Source organism: Gouania willdenowi, chromosome 7, assembly GCF_900634775.1.
Source record: "Gouania willdenowi chromosome 7, fGouWil2.1, whole genome shotgun sequence".
Lineage (NCBI taxonomy): Eukaryota > Metazoa > Chordata > Actinopteri > Blenniiformes > Gobiesocidae > Gouania > Gouania willdenowi.
In genome coordinates, this window is record NC_041050.1 from 2,590,556 (window position 1) to 2,612,159 (window position 21,604).

At 35.7% G+C, this 21,604-nt stretch overlaps 1 protein-coding gene across 4 annotated transcripts in view; it reads right to left on the minus strand.

Annotated features, from left to right (window-relative positions):
- The window catches only part of src (v-src avian sarcoma (Schmidt-Ruppin A-2) viral oncogene homolog), a 55,662-nt gene extending 36,123 nt beyond the window's left edge, over nucleotides 1-19,539 (minus strand). For all 4 annotated transcript variants that reach the window (XM_028452699.1, XM_028452697.1, XM_028452698.1 and 1 more), the window contains exon 1: nucleotides 19,155-19,539. The gene's annotated coding sequence lies outside the window, so the exon portion shown is untranslated. The remainder of the gene's footprint in view (nucleotides 1-19,154) is intronic.
- Between the last annotated feature and the right edge of the window lie 2,065 nt (nucleotides 19,540-21,604).

Consider the following 21,604-nt stretch of genomic DNA (forward strand, 5'->3'; position numbering starts at 1 on the left):
AGAAAAAAATCAAAAGATGTGTGACAAAAAGGCACGTATCCTTTTTATTTATCCCCCATTTTCTTTTAAACTTTTGCTTTACATTTTTTCTCTTTGTTTTTATTTTGTTTTGTTCTGTGCTTCTTGATTTATTTCATGAACACATTTTGTAAAAAAAAAAATGCAGTGTACTTTCGATGACAGTTGAATTTTTTGTTAATTATTGCAATAAAGTATTAAAAAGAAAATAATTAAGTCTACAATGTGTCCATATATCCCTATCATTAGAGCATTTTATTAGTGATAACAATAATAAAAGCTGGGATAGCAGAGTTTGTTTGTGGTTCACTTTTCTTTACTTTAGTATTTTCTCTTTGGTCAAGCTTTCCTCTGTACGACGCAACAGGAAGTTGACACGTGCACTTCTGGTATCAAAATAAAAGCATGTAGAAATGTTCCCACAACCCATTAGCAGACAGTGGTAGTGGACTGCAGTCAAGTCTACTCAAAGCCCAAACAATAACTTTTATTGTAATAAGAAGTGACTTTGGATGGAGTGAGAAACGAGTGTAGGGTAGAACTGGGTAATATAGACTCAAGGCCACGGCCTCAGCGCGTCACCGTGTGTTCACAGCGTGTTCATGGTCAAACTCTGCCATGTTTGGACATTTTCTGAAGGTAAACACGCGCCTCCGACCACAGGACTGTGCTGAGTCCTGGATAAAAAACGTCTCTGCTCCACCCTCTCATCCTGTCACAGGCAGCAGACACTAGGATGGGGAGACGGTAGAGTCAATATTTACTGCACCACGCACGCACGCACACACACACGCTGGCCGGCTGTTGCCATGGCGGCGATTCCAAGCATTCCACATACCGACAAACCACACAGATGTCAAATGGTCGCACGCAGGGTTTCTGGCAGGGTTGGAGTCAATCTTAACTGATAATTAATTACAATTTATTATGGTGCAATTCTAATTGTAATTTTAAAAATATGTTGCTGTTGTAATCATAATCAGTTCAAATAATTGACTTTGTAATTGTATTTGCGATGGAAAATCTATAAAAATTGTCAATTATAATGTAACGCAAAACTGGGGAACCATGTTACAGTTCTATGTACAGTTCTACACATACAGTATGTAGTTAACAATTATTAAAATAATTTAAAGTGTTACCATATGTTTCATATCAAGCTTTCCCACATTTTACCATTTGAAAAAAAATTTAAATTTAGGGGTATACTGACAATTCTCTTGAGGATCATTTTACCATTTAAAAAAAATAATAATTAAATGTAGGAGTATAGCGATAGAAAAAAGGCTCAGACGCCCACACCAAAAATATTAATACCTACATTTTCATTGATTAGGAAGCCTAACAAGGTAATCAATAGATAGGAAATGAATTAGATGATAGATATTTGTTTTTTGTGTATTTTACAGCTGATTTAGGACCTGTTATCATAACAGATGCTAACAGAAAGCTAACACAAGAGGAAGGTTAACTTTTATTAGGTTACTGTGATTAATTGTAATTGAACTTTAGCAATCAAGAACGTAATTGTAACTGACTTTCATGGAATACAAAATAATCACAATTTAATTGTAATCGGGGATAAAAGTTGGTCACTATGATCGTATTTGAATTGTAATTAAACACAGATAATTGAAGATGTAATTGTAACTGACAAATGTAATTGGGGTGGGAGATGGGCAGTGTGTATATTGCCCCCCTGCCACCTAGCGATTTCCATTGAAAAAATAAAATTCTTAATATAATGTACATAATATAAAAATATTTTAAGTGCCATAAAACACAGTGGCTGTACAAAATATATATGAATTCATTTAATTCAGTTCTTTTAGAAATAAGTTACTTTTTGGCGCTTGAATCAAGTGACCATCATCTTCCTTTTAACCATGTTGAAAATATTTTTTATTTTCATTAAATATAAAATAGTTTTCTGCTGCTTTTATTCTAACATATTACTGTTAAGTTTCATGTCACAGATGTTAGTTATACCTCAGGTGTGTACAAGTATATGTTTCAGTGAAATGGTCCCAAACCTTTGAGACTTTAGGTTGGTTCATTATCAATTATGATACTAATCATTTCTGCATTATTGTATATGTTACACACATTGTGGTTGAGACAATCTATATATTTATTCAATTTTACTTTTACCCCCCCCCCCAGTAAGAATCTCAAACTCCGCCTATAGGGGGCGGGACAGGAAGTGGCAAAGACAAATAAAAAAAGGTGAGATCACCTGGACCACAGGACAAAGCTCATAGTAAACATCACGTCGACCCATTTTCCAAGCCTCACAGGAGCTTTTTGTTGTGCATTGGCTTCCATAATAGGATTTCTTATTCCTTCCACTGTGTGAAAGCGCGTGCGTGTGCGTATTTTTCCTCGTGTTATTGTCACAAGTGTATCACGTCGTGTTCAGATCACCTTTTTGCTTTCCAAACGCTGAGGCTTAACCGGGCTAAATAAATCACATGACGTCTTCAGCGCTGAGCAGCTGGGCGTGCCATCTTAAACCCCACGCTTACAGGGGAATTTATTTATTTTTTGTCCACTTCCAAACAACAAACACTCCTGGCAGCAACTGCAGGTTCATAGATTTTCTGTTATCCCCCTGCTTGTAATCTGAGTGTGACATTCATCAAATTATTTTGGGATTGAAGCTCAGGGAGAAAATATCTGGGCCATTTTAGCTGAGGTGATCAGTTAGGATATTCACAGAATGAAATCAGCCACACAGATTGGTAACAACAACAACGAATAAAGAAGAGTTTGACAAAGTATCTGGATGTATTTTGTGGCATTTTACTTTAATTTGAATTGAAAATTGAAAGAAAGCTCAAATAAATACATTAAATGAGAGCACATTAGTCCCACAAATATGTCAAAAAGATGTTCACTTGTGGAAGAAAGCATGACAATTTATATATAAGGTTTTTGAGTATGCTGAATCCATTTTTAATGAGATACAGGCTGGCAAACAGTTCCCACTCAAAATCAAGAAATCCAAGATGGCCACTATTTCATCACAATCCTTGTCCCCAAAAACCTACATTTTGCCACAAAAGATTATGTATCTTGTAACTAAACATTCAAAAACCATGCCAAAATGCTTAATCACTTAGGTTAAATTTAGTAAATAATTTCATATTTTTCTCATTTTCAGAAGTGCAGGACAAAACATTAGCTCAGATCCCACCAATTTCTCACAATTTTGTAACATTTTCCCAATTCAATATATAAACACCAGCTACACATTTAAAATGTGGTAAAAACATGTAGGTGAGGATTCTGAGTCAATTGGCCTATTTCCATTTTAGGAAGTTATTGTCATCACTTGGTTCATTTTCCGGGAACGCAAAACATGAAAAGAATATGGTGAGAAAAGCATTAAATGATTAAATTAGTGCTTAATCATTCAACTCTGATCAAAGAAATTGCTCATCTTTAATACTGACATAAATCTCTTTAAGGTTTAAAACAGGGTTAGGATGTTTAGAATATATTATGCCATGCCATTAGAAAAAACAATCCCCAGCTGAATAAAAGATTTCCTTTCACAATTAAACATTTCTAAGGCATTCACCATTAGCAGCAGCTCTTTAATCTCCAGAGAAAGTGTGAGATCTGAGGCATGTGATCCACGCACAGGGACCCTGAGCTCTTTACTGTTCTATGTTGATATTGTGCAAGAGGCGGCACGTTGTTTCTCAGAGCGCGTTACAGCACACTGGGGCAACGGCAGATATAACCCTGACAAATGTCTTGTTGAGACGCATCTGGGATTTTGCGTGACATCGTGTCCTTTTTTCTCCCTTCACTTCCTCATCTAAATATGGTCATAGTGGGAAGGGAAAATGATGAGCTGCTGTCATGTGTTCAAACACCGAGCAGAGGGAAGAGGAGAGGGAAGGGAAGGAAAGGAAAGGAATGGAAGAAAAAAGATAATCCTCAAGAGCTCAACCCCCCTCCCCCTCCCCCTTCGTACAACCACCATACTTTCTTTTCCTTGTATTCTTTCCTCAATCCTTTCCAGCCTGAAGTAAGGGTGGAAATAAAAGGTTCATGTCCTCTGATGTGTCAGCCATGTTGGAGAAAAAAAAAAAAGATTTCCACCCAATATCGATCGTTTGCACAACGGGACTAAAAGTGTTGCTTCACAGAGAAATATTTAACACAGAAAATGAATTAGGTTAAAATAAAAAAAAAAAGCGACACAAGTGCAAAAGTTGGCTTTCTGAGTCATCTCCAATATTACAGCAGACTGTGCTGCATTGCTTCAGCTGCACGGCACCGACAGTGAACTCCAGTGCTGTGGTAGCGAACCCTTAAATTCACCCCTTTTATCACATTTCAAAGAGGCAGTATTTGATCTGTTCTTCTACCCCACGGGGAACAACCCGTGTGCCGTGTCGTTCTGTGAGATGGGATTTCTTTGCTCGTTTAGCTTCATGAATGCAGCGAGGCAACGGCACGAGGCTTCCCCGCAGTGCACAAATCTGAGGTCTAATCCATCCTGAGGGAATATACATAAATGCATGCATGTATGTGCACAAAATATGAGTCATGATGATCAAGGTCCAAGTCAGCTCAGATAGCGCGATAATACGAGCACTGAAATGAGTATTTTCTGCATTCATTTTGTTTTTGATGATTTAAAGTTAATTTGCACAAACATTATTTTGCATCACTCTTCCCTTAAAGACTTTAAACACAACACACGGACATGTGACTAGTTGTGGTCAGTGTGTGTTAAGCAAAGCCACTGTGCAGTATACACTGTGTTTTACATGGCTGTCATTCATGTGACATTGATTGACAATGTTTTGTAATTCCTGTGAAATGGATTCAGTGCAGTAGATCAATTCTGAATTTGTTCAGTGACACAGACATCGTGATGTTTTGTGGATGCATTTTCCCATGATATATAGATTATCACTATACATTATATATTTTATTATAATTAAAAATAAACTTGAAAAAAAATGGTACTTCTTTAAGAATCTTCTCAATGAAGGAGTACTAGTCACTTTTGCTACATATACTGTTGTCACGTGTTCTGATTTGTACATTTGTATGTGGAAATGCCACCAGGGGGCGCAAAAACCAACAATAATGGCCACAGCTATTGTTTTAAACCGTACCTGTAGTGAATTTTACTCGCAAGCTCCATCAAAGATTGTATATGATAGTAGAGGTTTGGTTAGGTTCTTTAAAAGTTCTAGAGCAGCAGGAGATAAAGTAGATCTTCTAATAAGTACATTTCAAAGATTTTAGGCCAAACTTGCAAAAACAGAAAAGAATATATATATATAAACTCAACGGAAATTAAATATACCCTCACGTGACAACATCACAGCATTATCCACAGTGAACAGGTGGAAAAAGAGTGGGAAATGTCAATTCACACTTAAAATGACTGACGCATTTACACACAATTTTCTGCCTCAAAAACAACTGTAGCAATTTTAGCAACCAAAAAAAAAGAAGAGGAAATCTCCTGAAAAGAAAACCTTAAATAGTAACTAAACCCCTGATTTCTCCAGACCTGCCATTAGGAGGGAAATTCAAAAAATGCCTTAATTATGGGCGGGGCTCCTGGAGCAGTTAAGACACACCCAGTCTATACTATAAAATCTCCAATAAACAATCTATGCTATGCTAACTAGCTCCTCATTACTCATATACCTCTCTATTCACTCTTCTCTCTGTCCAAACTATTCAACACAGATTGTAGAGCCAGCAGGTGCTAGTTTTTATAAAAGGGGCGGGGCTAACAGTGCTTGTTTGTGATGCAAGATGGTCCCAATATGTCACATGACCTTGTCTCAGCCTATAGCAAAAATCAATTGTAATATCATGGTTTCAACCCATAGAGGGCAGTTATTCTGACATTTTACAACTAAATGTGACAAATTGAGATACTTTGATCCTGGTCCAACTCTCAACATTTGTATTCAGCAGAAAAAAAGCGGTTTTGGAGTTTAGATACTCTTTAACATATCATTTAAAAAGAAGACAAGATTAACATCCTGAACTACAGAATGATAAACATTCAGTTTTACTGTTTACTGCAAAGTTATCAGCTTAATTATAGGAAGAGGTTGAAGTGCAATGATAACATGACAGTAGTTTATATTAGTTTGGTAACTGGATCTAAACTGGAGCATTCCAGATTATCGTAACCATATCATGTTTTTCTACTTCATGCAGAAATGTGTGATTTATTTAAAGGTGTAAAAAATAAGTGATGTGAACATGATCCAGGTGTGTGCAGTGGCATTTCCAGGTCTGTTCCAGCACCGTGACAGAGTCTAGTCAGGATGGAGGAATGCAGCATGGTGGACGAGGACGAGTTTCAACTGCTCCCCCACTCTCACAGCCCAGAGCAGGAATGTGTGGAGAGCAGGTAGAGACGCCGTCCTCCCAAACCGTTCAGATACACGCGCTGCCTGGAGTCACGCACGCACACGCACGTACGTACACACGCACCTATCCTGAGAACATTCCTTTCTGCATTCTGTCAGCGTGTGAGGGAAGGCAGTGTCAACACGCTACACAATGACTACACAACATTCCAAAACTTGTTAGGTGATATGTTTATATTTTGGAGAATTTCCTATCTTCAGGTGATAAAAACAACATGAAAAAAATTTAAATTCATGTTTTTTTAACTCCTCTTTGAGGGGGAAAAAAATACACTTTACTTAAAGTTTTATACATAAAGGCTGACATTACGCTGTTATTAATATGACATGACACTTGTCATTAAGGTGAATAAGGTGTTGTGAAGGCTGTCATTAAGTGAAAATTGTAACCCTAACCCTAAGTCACCCTAACCCCACTAGATCCCTCCACCTAACCCAAAAAATGCCAACATAGCTCCAAAAATGTCATAACTTAGCGAACGACACTTAATGACAGCTTTATATATTGAACTTCAAATAAAGTGTTACCAAAAAAAAAAAAAAAGAAATTCTTCCTTAATTCCAGGTAACATTTATTTTTGAAAAGTACAACTGGAAATTAATGATTGATACTAAAAGATTTTAATTCACATTTGAAGGAAACCTGTTGGGATATTATATTTAATCATGTTTGGGATAAGATATTTGTAGCAAAACTCTGAGACTAAAATTTAAAAACTTAGAATATATCACAGCTTTTTCCTGTTGAACAACAGAATAATCAACAGGAAAGAGGAAGCAAACATAGCTAAGCAAACATAATTCTCACTTTACACTGCACGTTCTTATCAAAGTGTTAAGCCTAATTAATAAACTAAAAATTTATAAAGCCAGTTTAACAGACAGAATGTTTGTGGCATTTATTCATACATGTTATCTTGAGGGGATAAATCTAAGCTAGGCTATGCAAGGCCAAAGCTTATCTATGATGAACACAATGTGTATTTTAATGAGAATAATTGCATTTTAACAACAATTTGCAGAGGTGAAAGTAACAGATTACAAGTGCTCACGTTACTGTAATTGAGTTACTTTTATGGGTATATTTCTAAATCACTATTTTTACTTGTACTTAAAATCCTTTGAAAAGAAGTAAGCTGTTACATTACTGTATGCAAGGGAACCGCGGCAAAATTTATTACTAACAATAAATGTGGGGGGTAAGACCGTGCAATATCTTATCGTTGACGAAATATTGCCAAAAACATTCTTACCGGTAAGAATATGTCATCCCACGATAGAAACGATAATTCCCACGTTAGAAATTAGTGAGGGCCACGGGCCATTCGTCCCACAATTTAGCCACGAATGCTCCTATAAATAGTGATCCACAGGACAAAATTGCCCGCCAACTTTTTTGTCAACAACTTATTAATCTCTGGAGTGGAGCGCTGTTCATAGCAGCTCCGCGCAGAGGCTCCGTGATGTACGCCGCCACAACCGCCCCACAAACACTCACACACGCATGCACAAAGCGATACTCGTCATGGCTACCTGAAGCTGCAGAGCAGCGGTACATCATGAACCACTACTTGGTTAAGACCAGACAACCATCCAACAATATGAACCAGTTTAACTTCCTCCGCCAGATCCACCCAAAGTTTCCACTTAAGATGGTGACAGAGATGAAATAAAGGAATAAACCAAGTAAAAAAGTACGCGTCTTACTATTTATGGTCAGATTTAACACTTGCATGGAAGAATAAAAGCAAGCATGCTACATGTTGTGTGAAATAAATGTTAGCATTAAACTAACGTCACTATTCATCCGATACAACTTGTGAAACGCAATATTTTTCATTATATTTCATGTGTTCACAGAAAGCTGGTCCCATTAGACAGTAATGTAACTATTGTGATTATTACACTAAAATATCCTGAATTAGGGCTGGGCAAAAAGCTGATTGAATCGATTAATTGAATTTGTAGATAAAAACAATTTTTATTTTAAAAATCTTTTTCCCACCACAGTTTTTTCGGACTTTTTCACATTCTGACGTGAGCCCGCCCCCTCCTTGTTTACATGTGTTTGTATATCGAGATGCTAAGGGAAGAGTTTTTTTTTTTTTAAATTGTAATGTTATATGTTATAAAATATGTAGTTATCTGATTTCTTAATTAGAAAATTAAAAAAAAAAAAAAAAAATTGCACTTTTGCTTAAACCTGGTTAAAGCTTGAAATAGTTGAATGACAGAGTCTCATTTGCTTTTTATTTTGGGATTGTTCTACGCATTTTAATTCTTAAGGACAATCACAGCAATAAAGTTGTACCTTTGACAATATATCTGATGTCTGCAGTGCATTAATTTTTTTTCTTTTTTAGGCAAAATTGCCCAGCCCTATCCAGAATGAATAAATCATCAGCTTGATCTGGTTTAATTATAGGAAATCAGAGATATATTTATCAACCATAACTTTATGTAACTCATTATCAGATATAAAATAAACCAGATTCAGCAGCAATAAAAACACTATTAGTTATTTTTTAAGAATTTTTTTTTTATTTTAACTGAGGAAATAAATGAATTGTATACAATAACAACACTAGTAGAGTGCACTAATATATTCCATAAAATATCAGTCCATGAGCTCTTTGTGTCAGCAGCTATTGTAGACATATTTAATGTGTCTAGTGTTGATGTATTCAGATTAATTTGTGTTTGGAAGGAACCTGTTTACACTTCGAGTTGGGAATTGTTTTATTTATTTATTGTTTTTAGATATCGTTATCGTGATAAATACCAGAAATTATCGGGATCATTTTTTTTTAGTTTATAATATATCGCCCATTTTAAACATAATATCTTTGAGTCCAGGGCTAAACATCAATATTCTCTTTACTTTTATGACCTAGGTTTTGCACAACCTCCAGTTCAGTGTTTTAAATGAATTAAACTCAAAATTCCTTTTCTCGACACAAGAGCAGAATCTGTAAAAACAGTAAAAGCAGCATCACTGCCTGTATGTTTCTAAATCTCACTGGAGGGCGTGGCTTCAACGTACCAAAGCTCTTCCTTAATTGTACTACCTTAAACCAACCGTCCTGTAAACTAATTTGAATATTCAAATCGAACACTGATGTCGTTAAAGCTGCGGGGAACGTGGTTGGTTGAGGAGGAGGAAGGAAACAAGTAATGAGCCACAAGTACAGTTTTTACAGGCAGCCTTTGGCTTCATCAAGTCAGAGAAATATTCCCACAACACTGATGAAGTGTGAGGGAAAAGGCTTTGTATTGGTGTTGCACAGAAGAGTTCAGGATAAGCAATGAGTGACAGATCTGAGACTACTTCACATTAAAGGGATATTCAACCCAAGTGACAAAGACAGCTCAATTAGAACACTATATTATGTAACCTTTACAAGTAGGAAGTTTAGAAGATGCATTGAAGGGCCTCCAATTTTCCATGTGAGTGGAAAATGGACGGAAAACATTTAATTAACGTTCTAAAACAGAATAAGTAGTCAGATCCAGTTGTTTTCCCCGCTCTTTTCAATTAAAATCAGGTCCCAACATGCCTCTTGCATTTTGTGGTATAATATTACAAATGTACACACTATTTTTCAACCAGAAAACGAGTGATTGAATGTCTACAGTGGTTCCCAACCTCTTTATAGGATCGTGACCCAATTTGGATATCACAAGTTTCTGGCGATCCCAAAGACATTTGATATTTCTATAGTGCATTTAAAACATGACATTTGAAGCGAAAGTACAGAATACAGTTGTATAAGATAGTGTGTTTTAATTTGAATAAGAATATTAATGCATAAGTCTGTTAAGAATTAATAATATATATTTTTTAAATCAATTACTGGACATTCCAAGCGACCCCATTTAGATTCCAGGCGACCCCACAAACACTGGTCTAGAAAGTGTGACTGATGTCCATTTCCACTGATAATCCCTTTCAAAATCTCACGCTTCATGTGTAAATACACCTTTAAGGTTTGTCTAGTGGTCATGTGATCCTGTGACTGAGGTGTGTGGCACTGGTACACAGATGGGTTTAGCTGTTGGTGTATTACAGCAGCTGAACTGGTAATCATTTTACCTGGTGACACATCACGGCAGAAGCTTTTATGATCTCACGGCTTCGCAGGATTTTATGTAAATCGTGAGGGAGATTCACAGCTTGGAGATAATTAAAGCTTTCATAAACAATGTTTTGGGAGCATGTCACACATTTCCATTGTGTTTTTCCCATAAAACAAGAGGCTTAGGGTCAAAAGTGTTGCAAACGGACATTGTAAAGCTATCGCTACATAATGATTTCAGGATAAAATGTAGCATATAATTGTATAGCATATGAATATAAAATTAATAACAGTAGTTGACTTTATTAATCCTATTTAGCATGTTTGTAAGATTTGCGTTAGTTTAATACTAATAGCCATGAAATTAATTTAAACAGGGAAAGATAAAAAACTGGAGGCCCTACATATGCAATAAAAAGCACTTTCAACGCACGACACTTGTGGAGGTCGACATGTTTGACAAACTGTGACGTTGTGTATGATCTCCATTCGCGTAACTGCTATTGGTTTAATGAGGTTAGAAGAATCTGTTGATTAAATATTTCACACATATGCTGCTGGGTACTTATGGAGTTGTTGAGGCGTGAACATGTTGAAGCAGGAATACAATCAGAGAACATTTGAACGAGTCATCCCATTACTCAGCGAACTAAGCGTTGAGTCATTGATCGTTTTAACCGCCTCCCCCAAACAGGTTATTTTTTGATTGCCAATTTAAAAAAAAACTGTTGGTGCTTTGCATATAAAAAGACATTCTATCTCACATCAGTGTTATTTTAGGATGCCTTATGTGCCGGTATCGGTTCCATGTTTCTACACTCGGGATGAACAGCCTCACGTTGTCAGTGGTGGTGGTAGGTTGAGGTGGGGTGGGGTCGGTGGGGTTTCTCTTTTTCGCATCCCATGGTTCCTAGCAGCCTCATACAGCTGCACCAACACAAAGCCACACACTGAGGCATCCCTCTAAATGTCTAAATTCCACATTTAGAGGCAACAGTGGGGGGATTGAGCAGAGATGCATGGCCTGTGTCACCCTGGACCGTTCCCATCGCAGAAGGACAGGAAGTGGCCTGGGATCCTGTGAGCGTACAAACCCCCCTCTGTTGGTTTGTATTGAACCACTATCAGACGCTTCATTCAGACACAGAGCGAGTACTGAATGGTTGAGGGCCTTCAGCTCTACATACTCAATGTGCAGCTGCTCTTCCCCACAGTAAGGCTGTGCAATTAATCAAATTTTCATTATTACACTCAATGATTAGAAAAATAACAATTGATTTTATCTTGTTGTTTTAATTATTAATTATTAAACAAACTTCCACGATTTAGGATAACTACAAAGAATAAAGCTTGGTACACACGTAAAAACGTATAAATACTAACTTTGAGTTGTTTAATGCACGCACATGCAAGCTCCTCCTCTCAAAGCTAACGCTAGCTATCAAAGCTAGTTTGCAGGCTAACACTAGGAAAGTTGCTGTTAGCGAGTCTTGAAGCATGGCAGCAAAAATGTTTGGTAAACAAACAAGGCAAGTCAAATTGTCTGATATGGCAACACTTTGAGTTTGATAATGAAGACCTAGAACAAAGACACATCAAGTGCAAGAAGTTTTGTTTTGTGCAAAAGTGAACATACTTTATTTTTAGTGTTGGTGGCTGGAACTTAGGTGCATCACTAACTAACGTCTACTGTACATATGTTTACTCTTTGGGTTCGTAGACTGCACAAATATATTTTTGACAGAGAGAAAAAACGCAATTTACTTCCTGAAACGGAAATAGCAACATTACAATATCATCACAGAGACTATACCCTCATATGCATGTTCTGGGACAATATCACCCATTTACACACATTTGTGTTAATAAACAGGTGAGCAAAGAGACAATATCAATTCTCATACAAAATACAACATAATATTACGTAATACTAGTGAAAGTGAAGGAATTAACCGCATAAAATTGAAATAGCTGCATGACACGGACTAAACCCTCACCAACAAGTTTTAGGACAATATCACCAATTTACACACAAGTGTCCACCATAAAACAGTGTGTAGCAACTTTAGTAAACTGATTTTTGTGTGAGCATGTGGTGCAAATACAGCATAAAGAAATATGAAATGAAAAACAATAGTTATGGCACAATATCACATTTATACATTATTTTTCTCCCTAAAAAATGGGCGACTGAATGTCCAATAAGTGAACAAATGGACAATTGTGTTTTATTTTGCTCATTATCTTGTACAAAATCTTGTGATACGTGTTACAAATTGAGGAGTGATCATGTTATCCTGTGATTGAAAATTACTGCTTTATCTGAATTGTGTTTTTAATGAATTGGGTGTTTAAGTGGTGATCATTACACCACCGAGCACACAACTGTGCGGGATTTAATAATGTTTGGAGACCACAAATAATGTTTTGGGACCATATCATGCATTTCAATGTGATTTTTGAATGCGGAACTCAGGCTAGAGTTGCTAACGATGACAAATCAGCCAAAGAAAATAAATAGAAGCATCTCATCAGAGATCAATCCCTTAATCAATCAACAACAAGTAAAACTAGGACACTTTATTAGAAAGTATCAATAGTAAGCATGGGATAGAAGTGGGACAGAGTGAAAGACCAGATGCTACCAGCACTTTAATGTAGCCGGATTCTAATTAGCACCAAATCTGGGCCAGAGGAACAGAAGTTTAGTATCTGCACCATAAAAAATTCAAAGGCCTTTGTCAGCGTGAAGCCATCACAAATCTCATCCCCCCTTGTTTTTGTGTGTATACTGTCCTTTTCCCTCACAATTTGTTGGTTAGCTGAAAAAGAGCTAAAGCTAGCATCAGACGAGTGTTTTGTTTGTTAAATACTCAAAATCACAAAGCAGACGTGTTACTTTTCTACTACATCCACCACAGTCTTGAATTGATTACATTATATCTTCATCCTGCGGTTTTAACAATCGATCACGTGTTATTTAAACACCACTCAATGTCCAGTTATGTGAAGCAGCTAACGGTACGTGGGAGATACATGTATCTTAATTTAAATGCATTAAAAGCAGGAATAACTGCGATACAACCCAGTTTGACAAAGATCCCATTGTGATGCTTGGACTAAGGATGCAACGATTGATCGCCAACACCGGAGGACTGTCAACTTAGCATGTGGACAGTTCTGCAGTATTACACAAAAAAAGAGAGCAAAGGATCGCAATTTGTAATTTGTGTAACGCTGAATTAAGTCGTGATGGAGCTGCAAATATTCACCAATTAAGAAACCACCAACACAACTGAATATGCAGCATTTGAAGTTAATCAAGCTAATGCTAAAGCTAGTAGGAGCAATGTGAGCAGTGAAAAGAGAAAACTGACTAGGAGGAAAATGATGGAGTTCGAGACATTGTACATCAATAAAAACCTGTGACTGCAATAAGTCTGAGAACTATGAAGGTAGATATGTTGCAAAATGTGAGAGCTTGTAGAATGTGATGTGAGCTTGTGTATATAAAATCCACACACGTGAAATAAATTTAATGTCACAAATGATGAGAAAAAATGTATAGACTGATATTTACACATAAAATTCCAGCTGCAAACTTGTAATCTCACATTTATTCACATGTTTTTTAATTACTTGTGTAAATGATCGTTTACAACCACAACTCTTCGGTAATAACTTCTCCAATCTACCGCTACAGATGCACAAACTACTTTTCTCTGTCTGTAGCAAAACTGATTCGTGATCGTAGAAATGGCCCCTCCCCTCCCTGTTCCCCTGTGTGTGTGATTGACCAATCAGAAGCGAGGATTTGGAGACAGAGCGCTGTGTCTTTTTAGTGCAGCAGCCGGTGATATGACCGAAACAAAGTCATTTTTCTTCACTGTAAAGGCAGGAAAGGCAGGATGCTGAAATTTTCCTCCGCAGATTGTTAGAAAAAGGTTGTTAGAGTCATTTATGAACAAAAATAGTCATGGGGAGTGATTCTCCTTGTTTATATTTAGGTTAACGCTATGTGGAGATGAGGACCGAGAGCTGACAGCTGATGCAGTGACCTAGCGTTTAACGTATTTTACAAAATCTTAATTTCTGAGACAGTTCACATACATGTTCATTGTTTTATTGCTTCGTCACATATACAGATTGTAGATTTTGTAAAATTCATTAATGCATTAAATTATTAAACATGATAATGAAATGATAATTTACCAAGAGATGATTATGTCACATGACAGAAACATATTTATTTCTGCATTACACGGACTTTAAGGATTTGCGGGAACCCTGATAATATTTGGGAACATGTGGGAAAAATAAAAAACCCTGAGTTTAATGCCTGACTGACTTCTTCCGTTTTTACAAACATGAATTACCAATTAACAACTGCAAAGGGTCTTCAGTGCTCAAAGCCGAATAATCCTCATTTGACCTAAAGAAAAGTGGGACACTCACTCACATGATCAAATGATAAACTAGAGCGGAGAGAGTGTAAAGCAGAGTTGTGGAATTTAACCACACGCATCACAAACCAAACCGTTGGGCTACGATGTGGTCCCTAAAAGTGGAAGTGACTTTCATTGGAGGAGGACGTCTGAGGAAACAAGTGTTCCATTGATGCCAGGCTCAGTGTATCACCATCACCGTGACAAACAGACGGCTTCACTATGACGGGGAACAAAGGGTCCGGTTCGTGGCCGACAACGTTGCCAATTAGCAGGATTTTTCTTTCAGTCTCATTGGATCTGACGTAAACATGGATATCTTCAACTGGGAAACATTCATGGGATTCCGAGGAGTATTAAGTCCGCTATGTGAGGGCCTGCACACAGGCAGCACAATGGAGCACATGGTACCACTTTTAGAAACACTTGAGGCTAACGCTAAATAGCTGCAAACGTGTTGATTTATCTCTTACTGCTGTAGAAGGACTTTTAAATAACATTATAAACTAACAAAATCTCTACTTTTAGGGTGACCACTGACCATATTTGGATTTACGAAAAAGAGGACAGTTGGGCCGACCTCGACATACTCAATAAATACTTGACATTTTCTTGAATCTACCATCTATGTTTCTCTCTATATAACAATGACTTAAAAACAATCTGAAATCAGTGGCGGTGAGTCACGTCAATCACTTATTATTCATTATAATAATCAGTTCTTAATCTCATACGACCGACCCAAGGTCATACCCAACAAATTTGGTAAAAATCGGTTGTGCCATTTAGGAGATATACATTTCTCATAATTGCAGTGCCCCCTAGAGGCCTAATTTATTCAAATTTGGCTCACACACCCACAGTCACATGGCAACCAAGGATCCCTGAATTGGTGGTGTTAGCAATTATTTTGACCAATATATGCAACAGTTTGCGTTTTAATAGCTGGCTAGAGAACTATACTCGTTAATATTTTGCGCATATTTTGCCTGAACAAATTTTTTTGCTGAACTGTAGAACAGGTCCAAATGAAGACTCTACGTGCCAAGTTTCACGCTAGCACCGCTGGTCCTAGGAACCGCGTTGGTTTCCTGGCCCCGCGGGCTTGGCCCCCTAATAATAATAATAATAATAAATAGGATGTTTTCAAGCAAATAGTTTTGACTCAATTTGTCTTCTGAATGCTCAATATCTTCTGATGAACACATACAGCAACTTGATTTTTCATCTCTACGTTTAATTATGATATTAACTGGGTAGAATATTGTAATATACCATGATACGCATTGTATTGCAACATCCTTGCCAATACTCACCCCTACCATAAACAGTAAGACGTGTACTTTTTACTTGGTCGATTCCTTTTATGGCATGGTTAGCGTTAGCTCTTAGCCCAGTCTGATGTGTTGGTGTGTTAGCTTAGGTTAGTTAGCTTTAAATTCATAATTGTTGCTGCAGGTTCATCTCTGTCACCGTGTTTGTGGAACTTTAGGTGGATCTGACAGAGGAACTTGGACCGGTTCCTTTTCTTGGATGGTCATCTGGTCTTAACCAAGTAGCGGTCCTTGATGTATCACAGCACGGCAGTTTCAGGTGGATTTTTTTCTGCCTCATTAATAAAACCCTTCATTTAAAAACTGCATTTTGTGTTTACTTGTGTTATCTTTGACTAATGTTTGAATTTGTTTGATGATCTGAAACATTTAAGTGTGGAAAACATGCAAAAAAAGTAAAAAATCAGGAAGGGGTCAAACATTTTTTCACACCACTGTATATCGTTATCATGATATAAATCTACCCATATCTTGATATAACACTTTCTCCACATCGTACAGCACTACTTGTTCTGTGATAATAATCTGTTATGTAGGAAAAAGCCTTCATCATCTGTCAGTGGTCCAACGTCAGATATAGGAAAACTAAACTGAATCCATGATAACGAGCTTCTCCAGCCAGAAGCCAAACATCTTAATTCCATCAGGAAAATTAAAAAAAAAAAGAAACACTGACCAAATCTGGGTTGGATTATCCAGATGCACTGATGATAGTCAGACGTCACAGAAAAATACTTTCATTAAAGCATTACTGGGAGGTCTCTGGCGACAGGTTTTTGATCTAAGCACAGATTACTACGGCACAAAAACAAGCTGAGGGGTTTACGCGCAACAATATTTGGGTTTGAGGCGGATCACAAATAGACGGCGACACAGTGAAAGAGCAGCAGAGCAGGTTTAAATCGCTCTGTTTGGACCTCAAGGCCAACACCACGTGTCATCACCGTGCACTGACGTTACAGCACCAGGATTGAGAACCACACTTTAATGTCTGAGAGCAGAGAACGTCTAGACAGTGGATGGAGTTTGATTCTCAAGGCCAGGTCAGCAGAGCTCAGAGCTGATCCTGGATCAGCAGGACAGACAGGTGTGCTGGTGTGTATACAGTGTGTGTAGTGTATACTATACAGTGTGTATAATGTATACAGTGTTTACAGGGCAACCAACAGCCACTGTGTTAGGAAACAAACAAACTCCTGCAACTGCTAATCCAGCTCAGCAACCACAAGCAATGACTCCAAAACACATTCAAAAGTTATGACATAATGATACACGACAGGACATGAAAAATACACGTGACAAGAAAAATGAAGAAAATGACTCCAATGAGTCACTACAAACACAACAAAAATAACAGAAACATTTTTTTAAAAAAATGATTCGAAAACAACAAATTACAATAAAACATAAAAATGACACCAAATTGCATGAAATGACAACAATAATATTCAAAATAACAGAAAAGTATACAAAACAACAACAAAAACATATAAAAAAAAAACAAAAAAATACAAAATACAGAAATCTACAAATTAATTCCAAAAACATAAAACATTAATATACCAAATGACTGCAAAAACATACAAAATTAAGATATATACAAAATGACTCATTCAAAACAGCAAAAATATACAGTATGACTCCTAAAACAAACAAAAACAGAAAAACATTTTTTTTTTAAATTACTCAAATCATACAAAATTGCAATAACATATACAAAATGACGCGAAATTACATGAAATGACAACAAAAATACACCAAATTAGTCATTACAAATAACAATATACAGAATGACTCCAGGGACAAGCAAGATGATGACAAAACTAACAGAAAAACATTAAATGACTCCAATAACATACACAATTACAATAAAATATAAGACAAGAAAATACATAAAATAACATAAAAGTATAAAAAACAACAATAAAAACAGAGAAAAATAACAAAAACATAAAAAATGGCTCCAAAAACATACAAAATTACAATAACATATGAAAAATGACAACAATTTCAAAAAAGACAACAAAAACATTAACAAAAACAGAAAAGTATACAAAACAACAATAAAAACACAGAAAAAAAACTGAAAAACATAAAAAAGTGACTCCAAAATCAAAAAAATAACAGAAAAGTACACAAAACGATAAGAAAAAAAAAAAAAAAAACTCAAAAGAAAAAAAATTACAAAATGACAAATCTATAAAATAACTCCAAAAACATACATTAAGATAACATTATAATCATCTTTTTTAAAACATAAATCTACATATTTTCCAGTGCAACATGCATTTCACAGCATACCGTCAAAAGAAACGTTTCTTTCAAAATAAAAAACAAGGCTAATATGAGAGACATTAGGTATTTACAATATTATTGACCAGCTGTCCACGACCCATACGTTGAGAATCACTCGTTTAGTGGGATGAAATTAAAATGATTGATATTTATATGATTGATATTGTATATTGCCATTTTTAGAAGAAAAAAAATGTTGAGATATGAGTTTTGGTCCATATCGTTCAGCTCTACTAACTGCTGCTGCCCATTAAACTCTCACTGCAGAGCTGCCAGCTTTGACACTCGATATTTCTTAAATCCCGATATATGGCCCAGCTCTATTTGACAGTCATTACTTTAGATGTGAACAGAACTGCACAGTTAAAGGTGTGGTGAGGCCGTTCCTTCACTCATTATTACTGCTGCACATGTGCTAATTTACACTAACATCCATCATTTATCTGTAGATAATTACTAATTATGACCTTTAAAAGCAGAAAGTGGAGAATAAACATGACACATCGGTGTTCGGAGGGTCTTTCAGTGACTCAGCAGTAAAATGTGAAGTTTTTCTCTCACCTGAAGCTCAGCTGCTGGAGATGTTTCACCGGAAGCTGTTTCACCGAGTCCCTTAAAAACGCTGATGATTCGGTATCAAATAACAAATAAAGTCATAAAGAGGAAGTGAAAAGGTAGAAAAACAGGTCCTAAAAAGCTGCGGTGGAGACGAAATGAAGCCAAAAAACACACAAGGCTCGAGACGGAGGGTGTTCGGTGATTGGTTCCCGGTTCCAATTCAGCTGGACAGGATGTCCGGTCACTCCGGTGGGCTCGAGACAAACCTACCGAGCGTCATCCAGGTGGACACACACACACGCGCGCGCGCACACACACAGCACGGTGAGTTTTAACCGACGCACAAACATCAAAAATCACGATCAAAACATGGGACGAGCCGTGAGGGGTCGAGAGAGAGGGGGGAGTGGCCTGTGGAGGATCACCAGCCGCTGATTGGCTGAAGGGTTTCGCGCTGTGATTTGGTTGGATGGCGTGTTCATTAAAGCCCCGCCTCCTTCTCCGTGGATAAGGTTCAAATGCAGGTACAGCCACTAATTATCACTTTCTCATTAGCACATATTAGCACAAAAATTTTACAATAACATCAAGTTTAATATGGAGGTAGATTTGTGTCGGGGGGGGGTTATAAAATATAAAAAAAAAACACTTCTGAAACACCTTTAAAAAAAATTCAACTTTGATTGATTTTTTTGAAGCATTTTATTTTTTGATTGAATAATAAAAACAAATTTACTACCCATAATATGACCCAAATGCAAAAATAACTCCAATCAAGAAAAAAAAAAAAAAAAACATTTTAATAAAAAAAAGAAAAAAAAGTGTTCAAATGCTTAAAAATATTTAAGACCAAAATAATTGCTTTTTAACACTTATTTTTTCTTCTTTGATTTAAACGGGTTATTATTGATTGACGCAAACTTTTTCTGTCAATGAAAGGGTTTATTTTTGATTGAATAATAAAGACACAAATCTACCGTAACTTTATGGAGATTTGTTTTTATTATTCAATTTAGAAAATGTATTTTTAATTTAAAAAAAATCACACTTTTCAATCAAAAAAAGGTTTACTTCAATCAAAAATAAATATTTTTAATCATAGAAGAAAGTGTTTGAACACAATTTGTTGGGCTTAAAATTGTTTTTGCATTCAAACACTTTTTTTTACAAAATGTTTTCAATTGAATTTTTTTTTTTGTTGAAATGTTTTATTTTTTGATTTAATAATATACACACATATATACAAATAATACCCACGATATGGCCCAAATGCAAAAAAGATGACTTCAAAATTCAATCAAAAAAAGATAAAATATCAATCAGAAAATTACAACTTTTCAATGAAAAAAAGTTAACTTCAATTAGAATACTAGAAATACTAAATACTAGAAATAAATACTAAATAAATACTTTTCAATACTTTTTTGATTTATGATTTTAATAATAAAAACACAAGTCTACCTCCACAGAATAAACCCCTAACACACAAATTGCATTAATCATATGAAGAAAATCATCAATACTAAATTAAGAAATAAAAATGATATTTAAGATGGAAATTGTTTTCAGCAGCAACAAAAAGAAAAGAAAAAAAAACAGTTCTCAATTGAAATCTAAAATATATACTACTTCCTTTTGACTTCTCCATATTTGGTTACACAACACTGCCACCTGCTGTTCAAACGAAGAAATAGCACATCTAAAATGCACTTGCTGTTAGATTATGGAAGTTAAATTACAATATGTTTTTATTATTCAATCAAAAAAAGTGTTAAAATGCAAAAATAAATATTTGAATTGCATTAAACACTATTTTCTTTAATTCAACAGGTTATTTTGGATTGAAGTAAACCTTGTTGATTTAAATGTTTTTTTGTTTTTGATTGAAGTCATCTTTTTAGCATTATGGGTAGTGCATTTGTGTCTTTATTATTCAATCAAAAAAACATTTCAACAAAAAAAAAGCTGTTGAAATGCTATAAAATATAAATGACACTTTTTTGTGTTGAAAATATTTTAAAATTTTTTAAATCTACCTCCATAGATTTGTGTCTTTATTATTCAATCAAAAAATACTCAATGAAAAAAATAACTTCAATTAAAAAAAAAAAAAAAAAAAAGAACTTTTTCAATAATAATAATAAAAAAAACACAAAGACAACAGTGTTTAAATGCAATATATATATATATATATATATATATATATATATATATAAATATAAACCCAAAAATTTGCATTTCTTCAATTGAAAAGGTTATTTATGATTGAAGTCATCTTTTTTTTTGTACCATAGTATGGGTAGTATTTTATTTTCATTATTTATTGGTTGATTTAACAGGGACAGTGTACATTAATATCCAGATAGAAAATGTACCAGATTTAACCAGAAGGCTATTTTTCATCTGTAGTCCCTGGACAGAATGTTCAAATGGATCCCTAACAGAATACAAAT